Genomic DNA, 27,149 nt, shown 5'->3' on the forward strand with positions numbered 1-27,149 from the left:
CCCCCCCCCCCCCCCCCCCCCCCCCCCCCCCCCCCCCCCCCCCCTCTGCTCTTCTGGACCAACAAAAGCTCTGGACACTCAGACCTTTATTTATTTTTTGTTTTTTATGTACTTATTTTTATAAAAGGAGTATAACTGCATCATAGAAAATCTAGAAATTGGGGCGCCTGGGTGGCGCAGTCGGTTAAGCGTCTGACTTCAGCCAGGTCACGATCTCGCGGTCCGTGAGTTGGAGCCCCGCGTCAGGCTCTGGGCTGATGGCTCAGAGCCTGGAGCCTGTTTCCGATTCTGTGTCTCCCTCTCTCTCTGCCCCTCCCCCATTCATGCTCTGTCTCTCTCCCAAAAAATAAATAAACGTTGAAAAAAAATTAAAAAAAAAAAAAAGAAAATCTAGAAATTACTGGGGGCACCTGGGTGGCTCAGTTGGTTGAAGGTCCAACTTTGGCTCAGGTCATGACCTCATGGTTCGTGAGTTCGAGTCCCATGTCAGGCTCTGTGCTGACAGCTCGGAGCCTGGAGCCTGCTTCGGATTCTGTGTCTCCCTCTATCTCTGCCCCTCGCCCACTTGCGCTTTCTCTCTCTCTCTCTCAAAAATGAATAAACATTACAATTAAAAAAAAAAAAAAAGAAAATCTAGAAATTACTGATGAAAAGTCAGCGGTAATCCCATTATTCAGTTACCAGTGTGAGCATCATGCCTGTGAATGCGTGTATGTGAACAGACACAAGGGCACACACAGACTCAGATCTGTGTACCATCAATCTATACCTGAGTGTATCCACATATATATTTTACACATATATTTAAATAAAGATGGCCTAGAATGGTCCATGCTGTTTTTGGTTTTTGACCTTTTTTTTCCCCACTCAACAGTATTTCCTAAACCTCTCTCCATGCTATTTACTAGGCCCAGCTCTTTGGCTTTTCCAGGACTCTGCAAAGCTTTTTTCTCTTTCTTGCTTTCCTCTTTTCACATTGCTTGTATATTACACCATTTCATTTGGTTAATGTGGAATTTTGCCCATTTGCCCTGAGGCTACAATGCAACGGGGCAGAGAGTGTATTTATAAAATGTGAATGAGTGTAAGAAAGACCCAGGCCCTGCCTCCTCAGCTTCTCAGCTCCTCTCGGCTCCCTCTGTGCCTGTTTTCAGCCTGGCTTTGTTCAGGAAGCATCAGGTATGAGAGGCTTGGCAGAAGCCGACTTAACCTTCTTCTGTCTGCAGTGCTCGCGGCCGCAGCATCAATCTGCAATTATGGATCACCCACCGAGGGGCATTTCAAAGGCCTTGACGGTACAGCTCCTCCATGAGCAGAAACCAGTGTGGGAACTAGGATGGGCTCGCATGAAATATGTAATCCTAACCGAATCCTTAATCATATGCACATACGGTTCACCCTTGAACTTCGTGGGTTTGCACTGCATGAATCTCCTTAGACACGTGTGTTTTTTGGTGCTGTTAACGTATTTTCTTTTCCTTATCATTGCCTCTTTTTTTCATTTTTTTTTTTAACATTTATTTATTTTAGAGAGTGAGAGTGTGAGGATGGGAGGGGCAGAGAGAGGTAGACACAGAATCTGAAGCAGGCTCCAGGCTGTGAGCTGTCAGCACAGAGCCTGACATGGGGCTCGAACTCAGGAACCGCGACGTCGTGACCTGAGCTGAAGTTGGACACTTAACCAACTGAGCCACTCAGGTGTCCCATCCTTATTATTTGCTTAATAATCATTTCTTTTCTCTAGTTTCCTTTATTGTGAGAATACAGTATAGAATACACACATACAATAGGTATTCGTTGACTGTTTACAGAATCGGTAAGGCTTGTAGTCAACATTTGCTAATTAGTAGTTACGTTTTGGAGGAGTTGAAAGTTATGCATGGATTTTCATCTGCATGGGGATTGGTGCCCCAGCCCCAGAGTTATTCAAGGGGCAGCTGTACACACACCAGCAAGTGCAGGTAGCGGGGGTGGGGGGGGCAGTGGGAGGCAGTGGCTGTGGACACAAGCTCTGGCCTTAGATGGGAACCAAAGTCATAGACTGGGTGCTTTGTGTCTTGGGTGAGTCACTTAGGCTCTCTGCATCTCACGTGTCCTTGTGTGTGGATCTGAATGGATCGTGCCTACTTGGAAGAATTTTGGGAGCAGGAGTTGGGATTACATATGGGAAACAGGGCAGTGACTCACACACGGTCAGGGCTCACAAAGTGGCCACTGGCATATTTTTAGGGATCTCATGGGTAGGAGAAGGGTAGTGCTTCCCTGTGTGTGTGTGTGTGTGTGTGTGTGCGCGCGCGTGTCTGTGTGTGCACGCGTGTGCTTCCACTCATGAGGTCCCTTTCTTTTGATGAACTTAGAGTATTTTACAGAGTTATTTTTATTCCACCTCTGTAGGAAGCATAGGGAAAAGACATAGCCCTACTCTCATTTTATTGGAAGATAAATTCAGACCCAGAGAAGCAGCAGCTTGGCAGGGCTGCTGGAAGGAGCGTCAGGCCAGGGGTAAGGAGGTGTGGGATGGCTGTGTGGCTTGGGCAGTCCCTGCTCTGTCTGACTCTCCATTTCCATGACTTAGAATGAGCCAACTGGTTGGGCTACCTCATTGCTAAGGCCTCTCCCAAGCCCAGCCTTCTGTGGCTCTAAGGTGATGGTCACTGGCCCCTCCTCATTGTGTGTGGACACTTCTGAGGCATTAGGCATGTCCAGCCAGACCAGTGCCCGCCGGTACCCAGGAGAGCCATGGCAGTTGCCTGGACTTGGCAGTGTTGAGAGAACACTGGGGGAGCCGCGATAATCATCATGTCCATGGCCTCACCAGAATGCGCTTTATCTCTCTCTGTGTAGTTCAGTTTGAATTATTTATGATGATCCTTCCTAGTCATTTGGGAAGATGAATGAAGTCTTAGTAATTGGAGCCCTTGCACAGCCTTCTCTTGGCTAACGTCTATTGAGATGTCAGCCCACGGAGAGCGCCAGGACTTGAGACTCTCAGGCTCACCACCAAGTCAGGTGGGAACCAGCAGAGTTTCCAGCAGGCTATGTGGTCGCCCAGCCTACAGAGGCAGAGCACAACTAAGCTCGCGTCCTGAACATAAAAGGCCAGGTGAGCAGAGAACTGACACCTTGGCTCTGGCCTTGAGCCCCTCGGGGTGGATAACTTATCCCCTGTGTTCTCCTTCCCCCTCCCTGCCGAGGCCAGTGGGCTATTGAGGAATGCTTGTATTCTCACAATTTAGCCGGTCAGTTTTCTTGAGCTCGCTGCACAGAGCTAGCCTCAGGAATGATGAGACGACCTGGGGAAGCAGGAGCACAGGCTGCGGAGAGTGCAGTCAGCCAGGTACTGAGCCGACAGGCGCGCGCGCGCACACACACATCTATATACACACACACACACACACACTCAGAGTTGAAGCAGCTGAATTTCAGTGTTGATAGCTGGGTAGTAGCACCAGCATGAGACTGTCAAGGGCAGCTCACCAAAAAAGTCAAAACATTGGATCAATGACAAAGTAAGAAACCAGCAGCTGGAATCTTGATGCTCACAAAAGATTGTGAAGGAAGGAACAAGTGACCAAACATTATGAAGATGTGATCTCTGATTGCAGCAGGGAAGACAAAGATTGTCCTAAGGAAATGCACATCTTCATTAGAAACAGTAGACTGGATTTCAAAAGGAGGTTGAGAAGCACCTTTTATGTGTAAACTATAACTTACCCATTTATGAGCTGGAAGGAATCTCATGCACAGCTCTCTGGGACGTACCTGCACGTAGCAAAACGTCGCTGTCTTTCAGTGTTCAAGATGGATGTGCGCCTTAACGCCTCACACCAAACCTTGTCATGTTGAAGCCAGCAATTTTAAGTTAGTGTTATTTGTAGCTGAGACACTCTGTAAAGCGGTATTCTCTGCCCCAGGATTAGCCCGGCAGTTGGAGGCAGAGAAGGTGTGACTAGTTGGGTGAGGAGAGGGTCCATTCATTGTACTAGATGCTAGACTGGAGGGGGTATCGAGGGGCATGGCAAGCCAGAGTGAGCAGCCAAGTATGCAGGAGTATGTCCGTCATCTGGACTTGTCCAGTGGTGTCCCATGGAATGGAATCCAGGCTCTGCCACTCCAACCAGGACCTCTGGGATGCATCTAGTCTCTCAAAGGGGACAGAGCCCATGGTCTCTGGTTAGGGTAGGATCTGTGTGGGGGAAGGGAGGCTGTGGCTGGATTTCCATATGCCTGTATCCCTCCCCTTCTTGTGGGGAACACTTATGGCCACTGAAGACTTGTGCCTTTTAAAAGTCCTTATTCCCAGGGTTCCTGAGCAGCTCAGGCAGTTGAGTGTCTGACTTCGGCTCAGGTCATGATCTCATCGTTCACGAGTTCGAGCCCTGTGTCAGGCTCTGTGTAGACAGCCTCGAGCCTGCTTCAGATTCGGTGTCTCCCTCTCTGTCCCTCCCCTTGTCGCGCTCTCTCTCTCTCTCTCTCTCAAAAATAAATAACTGTTAAAAAAATGTAAAAGTCAGTATCCCTTATGATATCCCTCGCAGTGGTTTTATCAAGAGTGAAAGACTGGCATGAGTAGACACGACTTTGATGCAAAGAAGGAAAGCGGTTTCTATCTTTGTACAGTCTAAGGTCTGTCTGCCTCTTCAATCCATGGGCAGTGTGGAAGCTGTCCTGTCTTCTCACCACTGTGTCGAGTCAGAAAAATCGCACTCTGCCTCCCCACGCCAATAGGATATATATATGTGTGTGTGTGTGTGTGTGTGTGTGTGTACAAAGAAATTTATTTCAAGGAATTGGCTCATGAAGTAGTGGGGGCTGGCAAGTCTGAAGTCTGTGGAGCAGGCTGGTAGGCTGGAAACTCAGGCGGGAGTGAGTTAATGCTGAAATCTTGAAACAGAGTTCCACCTTTGAGAACCCTTGGATTTGTTTTCTCTTGGAGCCTTTCAACTGATTGGATGAGGCCCACCCACATTAGCAGAGAGCCTCCTTTCCTTAAAGTCAACAGGATTGTAGATGTGAACAACATCTATGAAATACCTTCACGTCAACACCTGGATTAAGGTTTGGTTAAGTAAGTAGGCACCATAGCCTCGCCAAGTTGACACGTGAAACCACCCGTCACGTTGCTTAAGCTCGTTGAGCCTCAGCGTTCCCCATCTATGAAACGGACTTATAATTAGATCTGTGACAGAGGGTTGTTGTTGTGATGAAACGTACTGATATCCGTAATGTTCTTAGTCTGTCCCCAGTCGGGTACTAGTAGGTGGCTGGTGGTGTTAGTGTGATCGGCAGAGACCGTGGGAAACATGCCCAGGGGCATCAGAATGCCCTCCGTCAGCAATGCCTGGAAGGTGGCTATACCTTTGTGTAGCAGGCCTTTGAGCTAGTCGTGTAGACAGTCCTCGAAGGGCTGTGGGATTATGGAAGGTGATCCTCAGCCTGGGGCGGGGATATTCCTCAGCTCTTTGGAGGATTGCTGATTGAAATGCAGCTGTTGGGAGGAGGCTTCTTGAAGGGGTGTTGAGGGCAGCAGATTCTTCTGAGAGCCTTTAAGATAATTCTTTATAGCCCCCCGCCCCCACTTTTTTTTCTTTATACTTTTCAGGTACGTGGGTTTTTTGTTTTGTTTTTGTATAACTGAATAGAGATACTTAATTCAGGTCTAGCAGCTCATGAGAATAGACACATCTTCCCAAATGACTCTAATTCCGGAGGCATCACCAAGAGCCACTCATTGCTTCTTCTGTCAGCATCCTGTCCCTGTCCCATCAAGAATTCTGTTGCACGGACTAGGGGAGACGGGTTCCTGAAGCTGGCACAGTGGCCCCAGGCAGGTCCTTGTGCTGGTGGGTGGGGATTCCTCATCTCCTCTCCCCCTCTCCAGTCTATCCTTCTCCAGCAGGTGGAGTTTTTAATCTGATTGGAGAGAGTCCTGGACGTTCATTATAGGACTATGTTTCACTAGTGGTCAGGGTTCCTATACCTAACAGGTCAGCCGTATAGGGTCCTCTTTCTCATGAAATCCTCTGATAAATCCTTCTGTTCCGCCTCCTTTTTTTTTTTTTTTAAATTTTTTTTTTCAACGTTTATTTATTTTTGGGACAGAGAGAGACAGAGCATGAACGGGGGAGGGGCAGAGAGAGAGGGAGACACAGAACCGGAAACAGGCTCCAGGCTCTGAGCCATCAGCCCAGAGCCTGAGGCGGGGCTCGAACTCACGGACTGCGAGATCGTGACCTGGCTGAAGTCGGACGCTCAACCGACTGCGCCACCCAGGCGCCCCATGTTCTGCCTCCTTCTGACTGCTGTCAAGTAGGCAGGGTAGGCAAGGCCTGCTTCAGTTCACAAAAGGCAGAGTAGGCAGGTCTGTTGGGCATGTAAGGTTTACCAGAACTCTCCACTGGGGTAGTCGGCTGCTGGCTCAGGGATTAACCCCGTGACGCTTCGTTCCCATCCACCACTGTTTCTTGCATGAAGTTCTCTAGATGGAAACCCCTTGAGGATCGGGGGTAAATGGTAGGATGAGTCCTTCTTGGCTCCTGTAATACACTTACAACAGTACCAAAACTCCTTAAATTGTTCTTTGGGCAGAGCTTGATTCCTCTTTCACCCCTTTCCCAGTAGGGAAAGTCTCTTCTTTTCCCAGTAGATTCTGGAGAGGCTTACTGACTGCAAGGTGGCCAGCACTGGGGCTGGGAATGGGGGTGGCAGGGCATGGAGGGGTGAGGAGTGAGCCTCAGGTAACTGAATGTTGAGACCTCACTGTCCTCTCCGGAAGAATAAGAACGCACAATCTGCAGTTGTTAAGCTTTGTCTGCCATTGCTGCCTTGGACAGGAGCTCCCAACTCTGGAGTTCTCAAAAGGCCAGAGAAGCTCCAAAGCATCCTGGCCAGCTGTGTATTCCCCTCTCCAAACCCTGAAGCCTTTAAGTATGTGCCTGTGGGACTAGATCCTTGCTTTGATTTGATCACCTCACTGCAACATCCAATTTCTGGTTTCGGTGTTTGTGTCTTGTTCGTATGAACACTCAGAAACTATTAGATCGACGTGGGGATAGACTAAGAGACAAATGGTTATTTTTAAAATGATTATTTATTTATTTTGAGAGGAAGGAGGGAGGAAGAGAGGGAGAGAGAGAGTGAATATCTCAAGCAGTCATCTGTGCTGTCAGTGCAGAGCCCAATGCAGAGCTCGAACCTACAAACCTGAGATCGTGACCTGAGCTGAAATCAAGAGTTGGACACTTAACTGACTGAGCCACCCAGGTACCCCAAGAAGCAAGTAGTCCTTAAGTCCTGAAGTCCTTAAGTCCTTCCCCTACTCCCTGGTTTTGATACAGAGCTGGAGACTGGAGGGAGACCAGGTGACTTTTTAGAGAACAGTGTTGGTTGGGGCAGAGCCAGGCTGCACCCCGGTCCCCTGACTCTTGATGCTGTGTTCTTCCGCCATAACGTTTTGCATCTCTGTGAGCTTAGATTCTGGCCTCCTCGACTCATGAACCCTTAAGAATTTTAGCAAATACTTGGGTAATGAAGGGATGGGGTAAATCGGAAAACTGAAGGACCCAGCCTTGGAATTTCCGTTCTTCTTCAGAACATACACCATCACGGTCTTTTACGTCATCCAGCGTCTTGTGGTTACGGCCTGTGTCAGCTTTGAGCGGGTACTGCAAGGCGAGGCACCGTCTCTCTCCCCGGCTGCCCTCCTGATCGTCTTGTTTGCTTTTCCTCAGCTGGGCCGTGTTTTCCCGTCCACTTCCAAATCCAGTCATGCTTTACATTTTGACTGCTCTCCCTGGTTCTGTGAAGTCCCTAGACTTCAAGTTGCTGCCGCCTGTTGGCTAACAAGCTGCCCGATGTGCTTCCTCTGGGCACCTCCCCGGAACCTCTCACTGGAACCCCGGAACCTGGCTGGCCTTCAGCCCCTATTCCACGGTGTCCGGGCCTTACGCCGCCCAGCACGTGCGTGCTCCTTCAACCCCGTGCTCTCCATCTGGCCTTTGGGGTCACACCTTGCCATTCGCACAACCCTCTCTCCTTTTCTGAGTGTCTTTCAAGGCTTAAAGTGAAGTGAGCGAGGCCTTGGGCACAGAATGTAAGAAGGTACCAGAAACCCCCAGCAATCAAGGTTAAAAAAAAATCAATAGGTTTTTGCATTAAGTTTGAATTTCTTTACAGCATTACTTGGCAGGATGATTTCTCTTGATGGCCGAGTTTGGGGCACCTCTTCCGTGTCGTGCCCAAGGCGGCGGTCTCATTTGCCACGCCCTGACCCAACCCTGTCATCCACACTCCACCTGTCCGTGCCCCCTCTCTCCCGGCCTCGCCCTCACCCCCCTTCGCTGTTACTCCTCGAGTCTTCTGGCCCTTGGAGACCCATTCCTTGAGAATTCATGTTCTGTTTACATCTTTTTCCAGGTTGTTAATAAAGATGTTAACACGTTCCGTAGGTCTCACCCCACCCTCTCCGTAGCCTGCGCGCTAACTGGGGCCCTTCCCCCGAGAAAAGACACTGCATTTTATCCTGAGTTCTGTTGTTTACCGTCTCCCCGTGTTTCCGTCCCGCCCGGCTCTGTGTTATCCTCCTCCAAACGCCTCAACGGCTCATGTGCCACATTTGCTTAAACTCCAGGAATGGCATGAAAGATAAGCCCCTGTAAATAAAGCTTAGGATCCTGTGAATGTTCGGGGCTGACCTACATGCACAGTCTGCCAATCTGGATTAATTTTTCAGGGAAGATTTTGTAGGGGCCACGGCACTAGCTTCTCTGAAGTCCACTCCTTTCCTCTCGCCTCCAGCCTCCTTGGCCACCCGCTTGTTTTTGTCAATCAGGAAAAGACCTCCCTGCCGTGGGCAGGCGTGACTTACTCCTCTGTGCTTAGAATACACCAGCCACGCAGAAGATGTGTTTCCCACGGTGGTCTTCCTGTTTCTGACGCAGCTGGAACTAGATTTACCTTTGTTCCTCCTTGTCAGAGGAAAAGATAGATTTTGTAACATCAATTTGACAAAATGGAAGGATACTGCAGGGTGATACATCCTTTGCAAACAAGCACGAGCTCACAGGTGAAAGAAGGGGGGTGTTGTAGTCTTTGTTCTTTGTTATCAAAGTAGCAAATGCCCATAAAAGTAATTCGGGGAAATAGAGGCCACCATTAAGTTGCCCTCACACCCCAAATAATCACTCTTTACGTAACCTTGGCACCTTGCCTTTTGGGGTTTTTACATATTTACCGTGCCATGGATGCAATTTTATGTCTTTGCTTTCACATAGCATGGTATCGTAAATAGTCTGGATAGCGTGACGTAATCATTATTACTGTCATTTTTAAGGATTGCAGGCCCTTCGGTCGGAGTCAGCCGTATCTTTTTACGTATCACCATTCCCCTTTTCTATTGGTCACTCAGGTTATAAATACAGCTCTAAATACCAATGAGGTGAGCATCTTTTGTGCATAACATTTTCCTTAGTTAGGATCTGTCCCATCGCTTAGATTCCCGATGATGGAATTAATCCCCTGTATCAACGGGAATGATGAACATGTTGCCAGAATGTTTTAGAGAAGAGTGTGACTGATTGACAGCGCCACGGTCCTCATGTAAAAGTCAGCATTTCTATTCCTCTGCTTGTACTGGGTAAAAGCATTTTAAAAAAAAGTTTATTTATTTACAGAGGGAGAGCAGGTGAGCACATGTGTGAGCAGGTGAGGGGCACGGGGAGAGAGAGAATCCCAAGCGGACTCCTCACTGTCCGCGCAGAGCCCGACATGGGCCTTGAACCCACGAACCGTGAGATCATGACCTGGGCTGAAACGGAGAGTCAGATGCTCAACTGGGTGAGCCACCCAGGTGCCCCTGGGTAAAAGCATTTTTATCCATGAGTTACTGTTACCCTAGGAGTTCCTCAGATAGACCTATAAATAATTGTGGCACTCTTCATAGTGCTCTGGTCCATCCATTTTCTCATGCTAACAGCATCAATGATAGTGGCAATAACATCCCTACTGCTACCTGACATATTCCTTCGACTGGCATCATTTGATAGAAATCTATTTGAGTCACGTATGTAATGTTAAATTTTCTAGTAGACCTATTAATCAAAGTAAAACAGGTGAAAGTAATATGAATACTTTATTTTACTCAACCCAGTACGTGTGAAATATTACCATTTCCGCCTGTAGCACCACTAGCCACAGGTGCTTAATAGCCACGCCGCCTTCCGCCAGATAAGCCAAAAAGCTCTAGCAAGCTCTCTCTTCTTTCTTTTAGGTAGGCTGTTGAAGGCTTTTCTGTTCTTCATTCTCAAGTTCAGGTTGACCCAAAGCTGACTCTGAGGCAAGGACTGGATGGGCAGGTAGTTTATCTGGGAGGCGATTCCAGGAAGCATATGGGAGCAGGTGGGAAAACGCGAAGGGAAGGGGAGTTTCCAAGGACAGGTGTGACATTTGAGCAATTACTGCCAGATGCCCGGAGCTCCACCCTGCTGGGGAGGGGTGAGATGTGCCCCCCATGGAGATCCAGGGATGAGGACATCTACTCACTGACCCCTGCTGTCCATTCATTGGTAGTGCTTGTTTCCAGGGTGTTAACACCCCCGACCCCAGGCCTCAGGTCTGCCTGCGCAGGGCCAAGCTCACTTCTGTGCTTCTAGAGGAAGTCCTCAGACAAAGCGGTAAAACGCAGGCTCTTAAGGGGGATTGTAGTCAGGGTGCTGAGACTGTCTGCCATGGTTGTTAGTAAACTCAGGTGGACCAGGGATGTGAGGTGGGGCCGCCACAGCAGCCATCTGGTCTGCCTCCGGGTCTACCTCAAGGTGTGGTGGGATCTTCTTGGATGGGTGTGATCCCAGCCCAGGGCATTCTCAGTTGATAGGAAGCCCGGGTGATTCGGTCTGTATTCGTGTATACAAGCAACAGAAACTGATTCTCGCCCACTAGGCAAAGGCTAGTCGACAGAAGGATGTTGAGGACTCTTGGAATGTGAGGACCCAGGAGGAGCACGCTGGCTTGGGAAGGGGAGGGGGTATGATTTTGTGTTCCAGGACGTGGCAAGCCAGCAGCATAGTTAATATCTTCTAGTGGAACAGAAGATACTGTTTCTGAGTGTGGAATGGGAGAGAGGTCACTCTGGCTTCCTTTCGGAAAGTCACCACCTAAAATTATCCTTCCAGTTATACTACATACGATAAAAGAAAGATGATTCCCCTATAGGAAATCAAGTTGCTATTAGGGAATGGATGCTGGGCAGCTAAAAATGGACAAACGGCCACTTGCAGAAGGGCACTGGGCTTCCTGGTGAAATCTCAATAAGATTGTGCCAATCACTTTTCTGCTTTTGGTAACGCACTATGTTTGTATGAGAGGTCACCGCTGGGGGATGCTAGGTGATGGGTATGTGGGACCTTTTTGTACTATTTTTGCAACTTCTTGTGGGCCTATAACCACTTCTTAATAAAAAGTAATAAAAAAAAAAGGGCAGGGGAATTGGTACTTGGGGTATGTAGATACTTTGGGAGTAAAATTTGGAGAAATTAGAGTATCCAAACCTCATGTTTTCTCTTGCTTCATCCTCAAAGGCACCAAAATACTAGAGCTAAATCTTTAGACCTCAACTTTACTCTTCCTCAAGCCTTCCAACCCCGAGGAGGGTTAGGTACCCATTTACTTGAACTCTCATGGATTTCGTGCTGTAGCCAATTTATTGTATTTTTTGAAGTTTATATTTGGAGATTTGATGTTGATCTGCAATTAATTGGACAGGATAGCAAGCAGGTCTGGAAAGGGACTGGGTTAATACAGCTTCTCAGTCCTATTTTGGTAAGAAGGAGGCGGGGGGATATGATCACGTTTATTGAAACATTCCCTCCAAATAGCATAGCAGCTATTTCTTTACATGGCTTCCCAGCCAGAGTGTATTCTGAGGGGATGATCAGGTTCTAGAATGTAGCCATTGGTGTAAAGACAGTCAACTCCCTAGAGGATGTGAATGCTTCCATTCTTTGTTCTTGCGATGCTGTAATGTCAGTGGAACCAAAAGAGAGTCTGGGGCCGTGGTAGCAGGTACCTTTAGTGCCAGCGCTGTGTGCCGTCAACACGGATTTGTCCACAAACCCCAGTTAGTGGGTGTCGGGAAACCATTCTTGTCTAAACAAGATCTGTGAGACTCCCACCCTCATTTAGCCGTCAGATTTCTAATAATTCTGTAATAAGCCTTTGGCCAATCAGATGCATTCTTTTATGATGGGTTTGCACAGATTTAATCTAAGCAATAGTAATAATTCACAACGATAGAAAACACTGAGCCGTATTCTTCCCATAAATTATTCCCTGGGAGTAAATCAGCTATTTAGGGAGGGAGATGCATTCACGTTTGCAGGCCGCTGGAGGCTTGCTCAGTCCGTTAGGGTTGTGGGGTGCTAGATAGTCCCACAGGCCCTGGTTTCTGAATCTGTGCACAGCCCAGCCCCCGGGGCTGGGGCGGGGGTACTCACAGTCTACACGTAATCCTTCTTCCCGGAAGGCAGAGTATTTTATGGGTGTGATCTCATTCTTCCTCCCAGCCTTCTCTGGAGGCTGGGAGGGATCTGCTTTGGGAAGCTCCTGGAAGATTCCTTTTCTTCCAAGACCTCTCCACAGCTCACTTTCCTCCAAAGGCTGCAGCAAGAGGAGCCCACTCCACTGGCTTTTTCTAGAGTTTCCAAGGAGCCACACTGTCCTGGGAGGGGATTGGGAATGCGTTCTTTCCTTGTGTCATGGGATCGGGAGTCAGGGCTTCTCAAAATCCAGGCTCCACCGCGTACATGACCTGGCTCACCTGTGTGCCCTCTGCAGCCCTCAGTTTCCTGTAGGAATCAGGGAGGCTACTGCTTGTAATGTTGAGACTTTCAGGAAATGAGAGGTATTTACACAAGGTAAGTAGAGGACCCACGTTATTATTAAGTTTATAACAAAAATTACTGGGGCGCCTGGGTGGCTCAGTCGGATGTGTCCCACTCTTGATTTCGCGTCAGGTCGTGATCTTGTGGTTTGTCGGAATCTGTGCTGACAGTGCAGAGCCTGCTTGGGATTCTCTCCCTCCCTCTTATCTTCTCTCTCTCTCTCTCTCTCTCTTTCTGTCCGTTCCCCCAAAAAATAAATAAACAAACTTTAAAAAAATACTGAATCCCCGAGAGAGGGTTAGAGGGATCCTCCCTGAGTCATTAGCCAGAGTGCTGCCTTCTGGTCCAGAGTGCCCGTGGCGGGGGTGAGGCCCGTGCCGTCGTGTTATGGCACTGGCTCTCGGATCAGACTGCATGATCACCATCATGATGACCTCTTGTACCACCTGGGATGTGAGACAAACACGCTGTAGTGGAAGTAACACAACTTTTAGATGCAGACAGAGCCTGTTGAAATCCTAACTCTAGGGTCTTTGGTCCCTTCCAGGCCCTTCCCTTCCCCGTGCCCCAGTCATGCCACCCATTTGGTGATGATACATGGGTATCCTCCTTTGTTTCCAGTTCTCTCCGGAACTGACTTTTTAAAGGAGAAGAATGGATGCCTGAGTTTGTGGACCAAAGTGAGGTTCCTCCTTGCCAGGAAAGGCTTCCCCATCTGTCTGAGGTTTCTTATCAAGGGAAAATAATTTTCTGTTTACACTGAAGCAAAGCGGCACTTGGTTTTGCCTTCTGTGGTGGGCAGAATGATGACGCCTTCACCCCTTTCTTCCCTAAAAGGTATCAGGCCCCCGTCCTTGGAACCTGTAAATAGTGCCTTATAAGAACAAAGGGTCTTTGCAGGTGTGATTAAATGAGGGAGTTTGAGATGGGGAGGTTATCCTGGATTACCAGGGTGGGGCCTAAATGCGGTCATATGTCTCATGTGTGTGTGTGTGTGTGTGTGTGTGTGTATGTGTGTGTGTCTGTCAGTCTGTCTGCAGAGAGCTTTATTGTTGCCATGGACCACATGTCCTCTCCCAAGCTCCAGGGACATTAAAAAGCATGCCTAGTGGCATGAGCCTGGGCCCCATGGAGATGCCAGAGGGGCCCCTCAAAGGCTGCTGGGCTCGAGGCTCCTAGTCATGCTTGAGTGCAATCCTTTGGAAGAGCTACTGCTCAGCCAAGACTGGGGGCTGGCCAGTCTGCGGATGTGAGTCGGGGGGGGGGGCGGTCTGGTCTCCCATCTCCTTGGTGAATGTCCCCTCCTCATCCCGGAAGTGGTTCTCCACACAGTCTCGGACATCTACGCGGGCAGGACCCAGGGCATGCAGACCCAGAAGGGCCCAGTTCAGGTTCTCCAGGACCATGGCAGCTTCCATGGAGTCCAGGGTTTTACCCCACTCATCTTGGGATGGCTTTTGCATGCCTTGGAAGAGGGGGTGACTACTGTGCTGGTTTTGCGTCTTCAAGAGACGCTCAGCATCCTTGTACTTTGTAGCCGACTCCCAGAAGAGGTGACCCACCCCCTCCAGAGGCACATCATAGTGGTGGAAATAGAAGCCCAGAGAGAGGTAGGTGTAGGAGAGACCTGAAGATGTATGTGGACCAGGTGGTTGATAGAGGCCTTCATCATGCTGGAATAATTCTGACAAATCTGGGAGCTCACGGTTGATGGGTAATAAGGAGCCAAGCTTGAAATACGGCGTTGGCTGGTCCCAGAGGCAGAGGGTGGGAAAGAAGATGATTCTGAAAGTTGTGCCTGGAAAAAAGTTTGGAGGGTGGTTGGAGGCTGGAAGAAAGGGCATCCCTGGGTCCTCTCCATCCGAACACTGTTGAAGGAATAGACTCGGGGGACCCGCAGGTGCACTGTCCATATGTACAGTTTCAAGAGAGAGGCTGAGAGCAGTTTGACTCCTCATATGGGGGATGGGCAGAGAGGTTTGAAGGTGCTAGAAGATTGGAGTGATGTAGTCACAAGCCAAGGAATATGCTGATACCCTCCCAAAAGCTGGGACAGGCTAAAACCAGATTCTCCCCAGAGCCTCCGGAGTGAGCACAACCTTGCTGACACCTTGGTTTTGGCCTAGTGATACTTGATTTCTGACTTCTGGCCTCTAGAACTGTGAGAGAGTAAATGTCCCTTGTTGTAAGCCGCTGGGTTTGTGATAGTTTGTTAAGGCATGAAACCAGCATGCCTTCATCCTGTCGGGTCTGACCAGGGGGTCAGCCTCGCCCGGGGGCTTGATTTCCGCGACGTGAAGAGCCCAGGTATGGGAAGGCAAACCTCTGCCTGCTGGAGATTGACCCAGGCTCTGGTCCTGCTTATGGCTCGGACCTGCCAGAGGCGTGGCCGTTGCTCTAAGTGATCCAGGGTTGATGGTCAAATGGATACAGGACCTTCAGGCCCTGGCCTTGGAGGCCATGCAGTGGGAGCCTCCATGGTGATACCAGCTGAGGGGCCTCAGCCACCAGAGCTGCGACTCTGCCCTTGAAGGTTGACCCTGCCAGGCAGCGTCGGCCGTCACGTTTCCGTGATCTGCCAGCCCCGTGTGCCCGTGGGAGGTCGTCTTTGTGCTGAGGAGCTGCGTCTGGGCTGCAGGCAGAGCAGACACGAGCTGCTCGTGAGGCTGTGCCAGGCAGGAGGGCGTCTTGGAGTCGTGGTTTCCATTTGCCATGTTGTGATGGAGGCTCCATTGTTGGATGGGGTGCGTGTGATTTGTGAGCCATGGGAGAAGGCCGGCTTCTGCAGGAGGTTTAGTTTTTTCAGGAAATTAGGGCAGATTCATGGTTCCTTCACTAACATGCCTTCTGATACGTTCTCTGGAGTAGGATAGGGCAGGGAGCTTTAGTTAGCTCACTGGGAATCACTTGTGATTTGGGGAACACTTATCTGGTAGGTGAGCCATGGAGATAAAAAGAGTCCAAGAGCCACCATCACGGAACAGTCTCCCCTCCCTCTAACCACACAGATGTGGGATCTTCCCGCCGTTGTGCTCATGGTAGATATCACTCCTTGATCACGGCCCTGTTAGGCTTGGACCCGGGCACAGAATCCTTCTCGACACGATGCTTTACTTTTCCATTACCACTTGAATCAGGGTTGACACTTGAGGTGACATACATTTGCCATTCCTGCTGATTCCTTCCCCAGTTTGGAGATGCCATGAATCTTCCCTAATTCCCAGTAGTACGTTGGTCTTTCCAAAGTCCCTTTAGAGGCCTCTGTTTAATGAGAGGTCTAGCCACCCCCCCCCCCCCCCCCCTTCTTTGATTGGGGTAAGTTGCAGGTAATAAAACCAGTTCCCAGTTTACCATGGTTCCCCATTTAGAGCCTTCGTGGGTCACAGATCACAGAGGAGGCCTGGGGACTAAATTTGGAAATCAGCAGCTGTCCTGTGATGGGTGTTGGCTGGTATTTTTTAAGGTGAGAGTTTTGGTCAGATGCCTTGAGCACCACCAGCAAGCACCAGGCTCCCAGAGTGCTGGGCAAGAGCAGGAATGTGTCTGAGTTGCCTGATGAGCTGTGCTCTCCTACACTGTCTGGGGCTGGAGGCCGTGGCCTTGCCAGCAGAGAGGAGGAGATCAAGCCAGCTGCCAGCTAGTGTTTGCCTCCTGGCTTTGCCAGTGTCTGGTATCTGGGCAGAGGATGTGCTGGGATTGTGTGGCTGGCGGGTGTCAGTAGCCAAAGAAGTTCTGAGGGGGCTGGAGGGAAGAGGAGACGGTGGAGGAGAACAGTGTAAATCTAGATCCTGAAAGTTACCAGCCGGTTGTTATTATGAACATTTTTTTTCCTGGTGTTAACTTCCTAGAAACGACTGGAGAGAAATCTGCCGTCATTTCATTTCTAGAGGAGAAATGACCGTGGCTAGATGTGCAATAAGGATTTCCTGTGTGCAAGTGATTTTATGATAGAGATTCTAGGCAGACCTCACTCTTAGCCCTTCTTTATGGCAATATGGATGGAGGAATGGTTGTCTGTGTGGCCTAGGGGGTGCGCTCCTCCCTCCCTCCCTTGCTTGCTTTTCTTCCTCCGTCAGTTTTGAGCATCCACCACGCACCAAGTACTGGTTTACACATCCGGGTTCGGCAGTAAATAGAGTCTCTGCTCTCATGAAGCTTATATTCTCGTGGGGACAGATGGACCAGACAGTACACCATCAGATACATGTGGAGCATGTCAGGTGCTCATACATGCAGGGCGGAGAAGAAAGTTGGGAGGATGCAGCCAGCTGGAGGGGCTGGGGAGCTCTGCCCAATAAAAAAGTGTCTAGCACATGGACCAGCTAAGCACAGAGGGAACGTACCTCACAGACAGTGCGGGGAGGAGTGTTCCTGGAGAAGGAACCAGAGCAGAGGCCCTGGAGTGGATCCAGAGAACTTGGCAGAAGCCTCACGGGTGGTGATCTGCAAGGGAAGTCAGTGACAGGGAAGTCTGGTGACGAGACATGTCTGGGTCCTGGGATGGGTCCTCCTCTGCCTTCCGGGAGGATGGCGGGACAAAGCAGGATTTCAGTGCCAGAGAAATTGGGGACCAGGCAGGGATTTTGCTGTGGTTTTGGCTGATACATGGACATTGCTTTATTCTCTTTTGTGATCCCCCAAATAGCCCAGACAGCAACTTGGCCTTCCCTAAGGTGCTGTGTCTGAATTGGGAAAAGGGGCCAATGCTCACTAGGAAGGTAGGTTTGTTATAGACAATGAACACTATCGCCCAGCTCTTTTTGTTTCGAAGGCTACGGAAGTACATGGTCACGTCAAAGTTTTGGAAAATAGTGAAAAGCACGGAGAGAGAGAGAGAGAGAAAGAATTACCTGCTTTTTTTACTCTCTTGAGATAACTGTTGTCAGCGTATTGCTTTCTATCAAATCAACGTGGGATCCTACTGTGCCTACTTCATTCATATAACAGAAATCTAGGAAGTACTGTTATATACTAGGAACCGTTTTCAGCACTGGGGGTACGGCAGCACACACAACAGACCAAAAAAACCCTGCCCTTAGGGATTTCACTTTAGAATAGGGAGAGAGGGACAAACCAGTAAGCAAAATACGTGAAACGCCAAATGGTGATAAGCGCTGAAGGAGAGGAGCCGCAAAGACAGAGGGCGTTAAGGGGAGGCTGCAGGTTTTGATGGACAGGTACGGAAAGCATCCTAACTGGAAGGGTATCATTTGAGTAAATCTGACAGGGGTGAGGTGGTGAGCCATGCAAGTATCTGGGGAAGCGCATCCCTGATGGCAGAAGCTGCCAGAGCGCAGGCCCTGAAGTGGGAGCATGTGTGGCGTGTTCAAAGAACAGAGGAGGGTGGTGGCTGGAGAGAGGGGGATTGGAGGGTAGCAGAAGATGCAGTTAGTGAGAGTATGTGGGACTGGGCCACACAGGGCCTTCTAGGCCGTGGTAGAGACTCTGGTGGCCATTCTGAGTGAGCAGGGAGCCTGAAAAGATATAAAGCAGGGGAGGGACAGGAGCTGACTTGTATTTAGAAGGGGCTCCTTTATGGGATGTAACGACAGAGGTCCGGAGTGGGAGCGAGAAGGGCTGCTGAGTCCAGTAGTACGGATTGTGCACTGCTCAAGGGCAGGGTGTGGCAGCTGGAGATAGGGTCAAGAAGCAGCGTCCATCAGAGAGAGCATTTCCTCAAATTCAACCAAGGTGCACTCAGGCCAGTAAAGCTGGGTAGTTTCACTTTTTTTTTCTCCTTAGTAAGATGTCGCTAACATTTCACCCATGTCTTTAAATAGTCTTTGACAACATGTTTTTTAGTGGATGAACAGTATTACCTCATTTGGATGTACCATAATATAATTAATCTCCTATATTAGACATTTCGGTTGTTCCCAGTTATTCACTATTTTTAAAATATGCTGATGGACGTCAGTGTACATAAATCTCCATGTACATCTCTGATTATTTCCCTGGGCTAAATTTCTAGAAAATGAGTGATCTGGTTAAATAATATGCATTTTTAGGCTCTTGGTTATTAAATTATTTTTTAGATAACAGAGCTGAGCTCAGAAAGGTTGAGGCCTCCAGGCATGTAGCTAGGAGGTAATGGAGTGGGATGTGAATTCAAACATGTTGTTTTCTAGACCCATCTTCCCTCTGTCTCACCACACTTAGGGACAGCTCAGTTGTCATGCAGCCCACAGGCAGGGGCCAAGTGGCCTGATTTTGGTGGCTGTGATGATGATGAGGGTCAAGGAGATGAAACCAGCCAGCTTTCTTTAATCAACTCTGTGCCCGGAACTGTGCTCAGCACAGAATGTGAATATTCCCTTTGGACACTCCGAGTGACCCTAAGAGGCAGAAATAGATTTAGCTCCATTTATTATACATGGAGACACTGAAGATCAGAGAAGTTAAGCAGCCTACTTGAGGTCACACAGCTCAAAAGTGGGAAAGCCAGAGTTGAGCTCTGATACCTGCATTCTTTTTTTTTTTTAATTTTATTTATTTATTTTTAAAATTCCAGTGTAATTAACATATAATATTTGTTTCAGGTATACAATAAATATAGTCATTCACCAATTTTGTATAGGACTCAGTGCTCGTCAGGTGTATTCTTACTCCCTTTCACCTGTTTCACCAATCCCCCCACCCACGTCCGGTCTGGTAACCAGTTTGCTCTGTCTGTAATAGAGTTAAGAATCTTCTTTTTTTGTTTGCCTCTGCTTTTTTCTTTGTTCATTTGTTTTGTTTCTGAAATCCCATATGACCACAGTCATATGGTATTTGTGTTTCTCTGACTGACTTCTTTCACTTAGCATCATACTCTTGTAGCTCCATCCACGTTGTGGTGGATGGCAAGATTTCATTCTCTTTTTATGGCCGAGTAATATTCCATTACAGATACATATCTCTCATCTCCTTTACGCATTCGTCTGTTGATGGGCGCTTGGGCTGCTTCCATAACGTGGCTGTTGTAAATAACGTTGCAGAGAACACAGGGCTGCGTGTATCTTTTCAAATTAGTGTTTTCATTTTCTTCGAGTAAATAACCCAGGAGCTAACACCTGCATTCTAAGCCAGACTGTGCTCCCGGGCGTTCCAAGACAGGAACCATGCATGCTGGTTTCTTGAGCGATAAATACCGGCTCATGTTGGCTGGCAGTTCGTTTCACAGCCCACCCTTGGGCTGAGAGCTTCTATGCTGCTCTTGCTCTTATTATTACTGTATTATTATTATTATTATTATTATTATTATATTACTTATTATTCCTTATTATTACTATATCACTTGTATTACTGTGTTTATGCTATTCCAGTAGCATGTTATATGTGCTGATGTATGTATAATACTGGGGGAGATACTAAGAGTATGTGTATTATATTGCTATTACCCTGTGCTCTCACTGTTACTACTCTTACTACATTATTACTATTAATCCTGTGCCATTACCATTACCACGAGCCACGTTTCTCGTGCTGGAACCTGGGTCGAAGAGACGGAGCATACGGTTACTACGGCAGATGGAAGGGGCCCCTTAGGATGAATAGAAGCCTGTCATGCCTGTTAAGCTATTGCCTCATATTGTTCTTATTATTGCTGTAATTATTACTCCGATAATACTGATCATTGATAGGACTACTAGGTTAAACGTAGGCACTGATATTTCCAAGCCAGCCTCTCGGCTAAGTGTTCTGCTGCTGGCTTTCCTCACGGCAACCTCACAACAAAGGCATGTTCTTTCACTGTGCGCCTTTTGCAGTTGGGGAAACTGAGGACTAGGAAGTTTCATGACTTTCCCAAAGTCTCCCAGCTCCACACTGGTCTTCTTCAAACAGATTTATTGAGGTCTGAGTTACACACAACAATCTGGGAATATTTAAAGTATACGGCATGAGGCTTTGACATCTAGCCCTGAAACTGTCACCACAGTCAACATGGGGAGCGTCCGGATGCCCCAGGGCTCCGACGACACTGATGTCAGGGGTCTCATGAAGAGCCCTCAGCTGTCTGCGGATGTCTGCTACTGATCAGGAGGAAAGTCTCAGCCTTTTCCACTGCTTTTCCACGGCCACATGCCGCTGCCACTTTCTTCTGGCCCCCACTTGCCCCAGTGCTTTCCATGGCCAAGGACCAGGATTCTCGAGTGACAGCAGACGCTTCTTTCCAGGGAGGGTGCCTCTCACAGGAGGGATTCTGTGGGGGCAGAATTCAAGGTTCTGGGACCCTCAGCACTCCCCTGGGGCTCCTTGCAGAAAACAGGAGACCTCGCTGGTTGAGTGAGACACAGTGCGGCCCCTCCCCTTCCCACTTTTCAGCTCTTGAACCTTATTTACTCTATAGGACCAACTCTTGCTTCCATATGCAAACCAAAGGCATTTCATGACTTTCTGGGGTGCACACTTTGCCTCCGGGGAACTCTCTGTGTCCTGTTAACTGTTATATTATCTACATCACACTCAGTTAATATTCAGATGAACTGTGTGGGCAAACTGACTTTAAGGGGTGTGTGTGTGTGTGTGTGTGTGTGTGTGTGTGTGTGTGTGTTCCATTGCTATAAACTTCTCTGAGACCTGCTCAGGTATGAGACAGGAAGCTGTGGCTCTTGCCTAAGGCTTGGTCCCCTGAAAAACCCACTGCTATGGTGGCCGAGGCCAACAGAGAGCAGCTCTCGAGGAGAGGGATGCTGCCCACATGTGCCCTAGGGCAGAAGATGGGTGTGTCCCCATTTCTCCTTGAAATACCTTGTGTGGGGGGAGAGCTGCGAGAAGCCAGCCCTCTGTCCCTGTGAACCCAGCACATTTGGACTTGTCCCTGTCTATGGGGACAACTAATAGTGACCACGTCTGTCTCCTTCCCTTTGCCTTTGCTGGAGCAGTGGTTCCTGAACTTGTCCGCACGTTAGAATCGCTTGGGAGCTTAACAAGACGCTGATGCCTGGTGCCACCCTTGGGATTTTGATTTAATTGATGTTGGAGAGGGCAGCCTAGGCTTCAGAATATTTAAAGATCCTCAGGGGATTCTCATGTGTGGCCAGATTTGGGTCTGGAGTGTAGCACAGAAAACTGAAATACACTGACAGCCACATACGTACTTTTAAGTTTCCTAGTGTAACCATATTAAAAAAAAAAAAAAAAGGAAAAAGAAACAGGTGAAATTAATTCTACTGATGTATTTTATTTAACCCCATACATTTCAACGTTTCCAATTTAAACATTTTATGAGATATTTTAATTCCTTTTTTTTTTTTCCTTTTTTGGTACCATGCCTTTGAATTCCAGTGTGTTTTTACGATTACAGTGCCTCTCAGCTTACACCAGCCAGCTTTCAAACCCACTACTGAATTGAAAGTACAAGGCAGGCACATAGTAGGTGCCCAAGAAAAGTTTTTGAACACGTGAACAAGTAGTGGGAGGAGTCACGGTCTTATCTGTAGCAGTGAAAGTCTCCAGAGTGTGTCAAAGGTGCACCATGACAGAGCTCCCTGTGAACAACCTTGCTTCTCTCTTAGGGTTCAGGCCTCAGACACCAACCCTACCCATGAGGTCCTCCTCCCTGATCACCCTTTGTTTCACCCCTGCACTCCGCTCCCCGCCCTAGGTGGGCGCACCCCTGGTGGGCAGAGTTTTGACATCCTAGGCTTGTTCTGCCATTGTCATTGCCTGTGCCACCTGTGCCGTTCTTCTCTGTGCCTCTGTCAAATAACCTGTAAGCTCCTTACAGCCATAGTTATGTCCTCATTTGCCTCTGTATTCCTAGTGGCCAGCACAGTTTGGATTTAGTACGTGTTTGTGGAATGAAGTCCTAAACTAATGACAGGAGAGATTTGAGCTGCCATGGAGATCAGTTTTTTGGAACGAGACTGGGCTAGGCCAGGTCTTGCCTAGAAGGCAAAGCTGATCCAAGTGCTTCTTCATCGTCTGGTTATTACTGATTTTAATCATGTGTCTCAGTCAGCGATGGCTGCATAGTGCTAAGTAACAAACATCTCCAGTCTCCTGTTGCTTCCCAAAAGCATTCATTTCTTGTCCCCGGGCCTGTGGGTTGGCTGGCGTTTGGCTGATTCCAGCTGGGCTTGGCTGAGTTTTGCTCCAGGTTGTGGGTTAGGTCCTCCACGTTTCTGAGCTGGGGGCCCCAGCTGAGGTAGCAGAGCAGATGGCAGGTGGCTGGGGTGTGAGAGGATGAGGAAAAACATGTTGTGCCTCTTAAAGCCTTGACTTGGAACTGTCGCCATCACTTTCCCTACATTGTGGTGCCCAACGCAAGTTACCCAGCCAAACCCAGAGTCCGTGGGGCACGGAGTGGGCGGGAAGCAAATATTACCATTCCAAATGACTGTGCACTAATCTGCCTTCCTGGCTCAGGGTGGTGATGCTCCTGCCTCTGATAGGTCCCTCTTGTGTCTCAGAGATGTTTTGCTTTAAGCCTGTTTTTCAGTGTAAAAGGAGAAGAGGATTGGGGCTTTTATCAGTCATAGCTTCTTTGCTGCCCTGAAGTTGCCTCTGACTTATTTGGCATTGGCTATCTTGTTTTCTACCCCTTTGACCCTGTGAATTAGTTAACATAAGAATTCATGCCAAATTCTCTTCCTCCTCTTCAGGAAGCAGTCAAGAATTGTCAGCCCCTGAAATTTAGGTTATCTGAACCATACTATGTGCACAAACCCTGTGCACAGCCACATTAGGGCATGCGGCCACTGTTGATTCTACAGGACCCGCCCCCCCCCCACTCCCCCCATGTTGAGGAGAGGATGTGGCTGACCAGAGTTAATGGTGGCTCCCGGCACATTTTTATTTTTTCAGAATCTCTGCTTGTATTTCAAGGTGTTGCTGAGGTTTAAGGAAACCAACCCACTCATTTACTGTCACCTTGATAACCTTCAGCTCCGCTGGGCCAGAAGGAAGGAGGGGTTACTGCGTGTATATGCAACTACAGAGGAAAGTCAGCAAGGTGAGGGAACAGGAGAGAGGGGACGGGAGGCTGGACAGCACGTCATTCTTCCATCCATCTGGTTTGGACCTTGCAAGTTCACTGCTGTTACCGAGAGCTTGCCAAAGCCCACAGTTGAGCTCAGACCAGGGGCCCCGGATCATTTCCAGAGGAACCTGCTTGTAAGGATTCTGTTTTGAGTAAAGATGCTACTTCTAATGAAGCAGAACGGAACTCCTGGCTGATTTTCCCTCCCTCCTGCAGGCTGCAGGCCTCCGTGGGCTCTGAGGAGCACAGGCCTGGCTGTGAACAGAACATTTTGACCCTGAAATCGTCCAGTGCTGCTGCTTTCTCCAGGCTTCTCCTGGTCTGATTTGGCTGCTTTTAGGATCCCTGCCTCCCAGCGTGGTGCAGGGGAGCCAAGAGACAGCCGGACACCCTTCTAGTTGGTTGGGGTCTCTGGGGAAGGAGGAGCTTTGAACCCAGTTTGAACCTCTGAGGGTTCAAGTTCCTGTTCTCTTGCACAGTATGATTTCCTGTTTCGAAGAAAAAACCCAGGGTTTTAAGAGCTTAAAAAAAAAAAAGGCACTTGGACACGAAATGGCTCTTACAAAACAGCATGTTGATGAGTTAAGTATAAACGAATCAGAGACATATGGATTAAATTTCCCTTGCAATCCGCTGGGGCTTCACAATTAGGGGAAGAGTGTCTGTCAAAATGTGTGTCTGTCTCCGCCAGGGTCTGGGATGGAATCAGAGGCTGAGTGGTCTTGCCCACCTTCCCTTCCCCACGTCCCCTCTCCCCCAGTGCCGGGGCTTAGAGCCAAGGGAGTTACCAGCAAGTCCTGGGTTTCTTCTCTTTACTCCTCAAGCCTGCAGTCCTTTTCTCTTAATTGAATTGCTCCCCACACATCTCCCCTGTGCCTTCAGATGGGGGATGGAGCCAATGTCTAACTCCTGCAAAGACCTCGAACCCATGGGGGAAAGAGAGATCAGCATGAGCCCCACTGACGTGTGGGATACCACTGCCTGAACCTTTAGGAACCATCCCACGTTGGCCTGTACTATCTATCGCAAGCCTCCTCGGCAACGCGAACATCTGTCGGGGTTCAGACGTGGCAATTAGGAAAACCACCCCCAGTGGCCAGAATGGGGGTGGGACGGAGGGTTGGCAGCTTTGGTCTTGGATCTCCTGGGCACAATTCTTGCTGTCAAAAGAGGGCGGGGCGGGGCGGGGCTGGGAGGTGTACTGGTCTCATGATAGTAATAAGGATACCTGAGGGACGGTTAGCTTGTTTTTCACTCAGAATCATCCAGATGTCCCAAAGTGTGTTGGCCATTGTGTCTTTAATTTCCTTCTCTGGTTTTGACCAAGGAACAGAGAACCACCATATATTTGGAGGGATTCTGAGCAGTTTCCGTAACCGTGTTGTCATTTTGCTCTAGAACCCTTGAGGCAGAAGAAATCTTAAGGAACCCCTCTGTGTAACGCAGATAAAGAAAGCGCTTCACCTGATGAACCACAGGGTAATTCACTCTCCCCGTTATGCCCCCTGCTCCTTCCTCCCCCGCTTGGTGGGACCCCTTTGTCTCCTTGGAACCCAGTCTGAAGGCACAGTGTTCTAGAATGGGAATCACTAAATTCTTTGGCCCTTAGTGCCAGCAGCAAACTTAATAAATGTCTCAGGGACATTATGTGGAGTGAAAGAAGCCAGACGCAAAAGAGAACATGCTATGTGATTCCATTTGTACGGAATGGGTTCAATAAGCAAAACTAATCAGTGCTGATGGAAGTCAAATAGTGGTCACTTCTGGTAATGATTGGAAGGAGGCATGAAAGGCTGGAAACATTCTGCATTTTGATGTGGTTGATGACGAGACAGGTGTATACCTATATAAACATTTCTTTTTTTATTTTGAAGTTTATTTATTTTGGGGTGGGGGAGAGCATGCGTGCGAGCAAGCAGGGGTGGGGCAGGGAGAGGAGGAGACCGAGAATCCCAAGCAGCCTCTGCACTGTCAGGGCTCCTTCACCTCACGACCGTGAGATCATGACCTGAGCTGAAATCAAGAGTCAGACGCTCTTATGGTTTGGCTCCCTCCCTTTCTACCTCTTTTTTTTTTCTTTTTTTTTCTTTTTTCCTTTTTTTTTCTTCCCCAAACCATAAGGGACTCTTAAAAACTGAGAATAAACTGAGGGTTGATGGGGTGTGGGAGGGAGGGGAAAGTGGGTGATGGGCATGGAGGGGGGCACCTTTGGGATGAGCCCTGGGTGTTGTATGGAAACCAGTTTGACGATAAAGTCCATATTAAAAAAGAAAAAGAGACGCTTAACTGACTCAACCACCCAGGCGCCCCTAAACATATTATGAGCTGTACACATAAGATCAGTGTCCTTGATTCTCTTAATTGTATGTGTATGATTTGTTAACTAAAAAGTAGAAACTTCCTCATCACCTCTTTCCCACCCCTAAAGGCTGGGGGGCTCCACTCTTTGGTGAACCTCTTAGCACACTGACTGAGAGTCCGGGCTTGGAGATTGTTGGTGTAGGGGTGAAGGCAGAGCCCAGAGCGAGCAAGACACAGGGAAGGGTCACCCTCGGAAACTACAAGTGAGGTCTCCTGCTCAAAGCAGGGCTTTAGTGACCAAGAAGGGCGCAGTGGAAGTGAGGGCACCCGAGTGGCTTCTGATTGAGTAGCCTCTGTCTCATCACAAAGGTGAAACTCAGTGAGTCTGTGGATGGGGCTTGGTGGGCCCTGGAGGGATTGCAGTGCAGTGGAGCCTGCCCTGCTTCAGGCACTTTTTGCCGCCTTAGACAGAGGAAGGCGCCTACCTTCCCTCTTTGGATGCACAGAGGAGTGTGGGGGCGCCGAGGAAGGAGGGCACTGCCTCCACAGCCCTTGTAGATTCACAGGGTCTTGGCAAGTTGGAGGTGTGCAAGGGGACGGAGGGTTCACAAGCAGCTCGCCGGACTTCCAGAAAGGGGCTGCGCTTAGGACAGGCAGTTGGAAGGTTGCTTGAAGAGACGGACTGGCCTTGTCAGCCTGGTGTGCCTGGACTCTGGTTGGGAAACCTGGCCGGTCAGTGGGATTCAGGAACGTGGCTTGGACAAAGCATGGCAGCAGATTGCTTGGGGTCAAGGCCCGACGGGAGCAGGGGGGACTTTGGGCTGCTTCTGGCTGTCCAGCAGGTGTGGGACATCTCCTGCCCCATCCCACTTCACCCACCCTCTCTCCTCTCCCGAGCCCCTGAACCCGTCATTGGATCCAGACCCTGAGGCTTTCTGTCTCATTTCTAGGGTCCATATGTGGAGGCCTGAACCTCTGCCAGGCCAGGCACACTCGTGCAGGAGGGAGAT

General features: G+C 49.0%; 1 protein-coding gene and 1 pseudogene across 6 annotated transcripts in view; one reads left to right on the top strand and one right to left on the bottom strand.

Moving 5' to 3' along the window:
• Positions 1-27,149, top strand: part of NTRK3 (neurotrophic receptor tyrosine kinase 3) — a 398,556-nt gene that overhangs the window by 154,317 nt on the left and 217,090 nt on the right. The window lies entirely within an intron of this gene.
• Positions 14,064-14,920, bottom strand: LOC121042421 (ferritin light chain-like; annotated as a pseudogene).

This window comes from Herpailurus yagouaroundi, unplaced genomic scaffold, assembly GCF_014898765.1.
Source record: "Herpailurus yagouaroundi ecotype Mexico unplaced genomic scaffold, PumYag 185, whole genome shotgun sequence".
Lineage (NCBI taxonomy): Eukaryota > Metazoa > Chordata > Mammalia > Carnivora > Felidae > Herpailurus > Herpailurus yagouaroundi.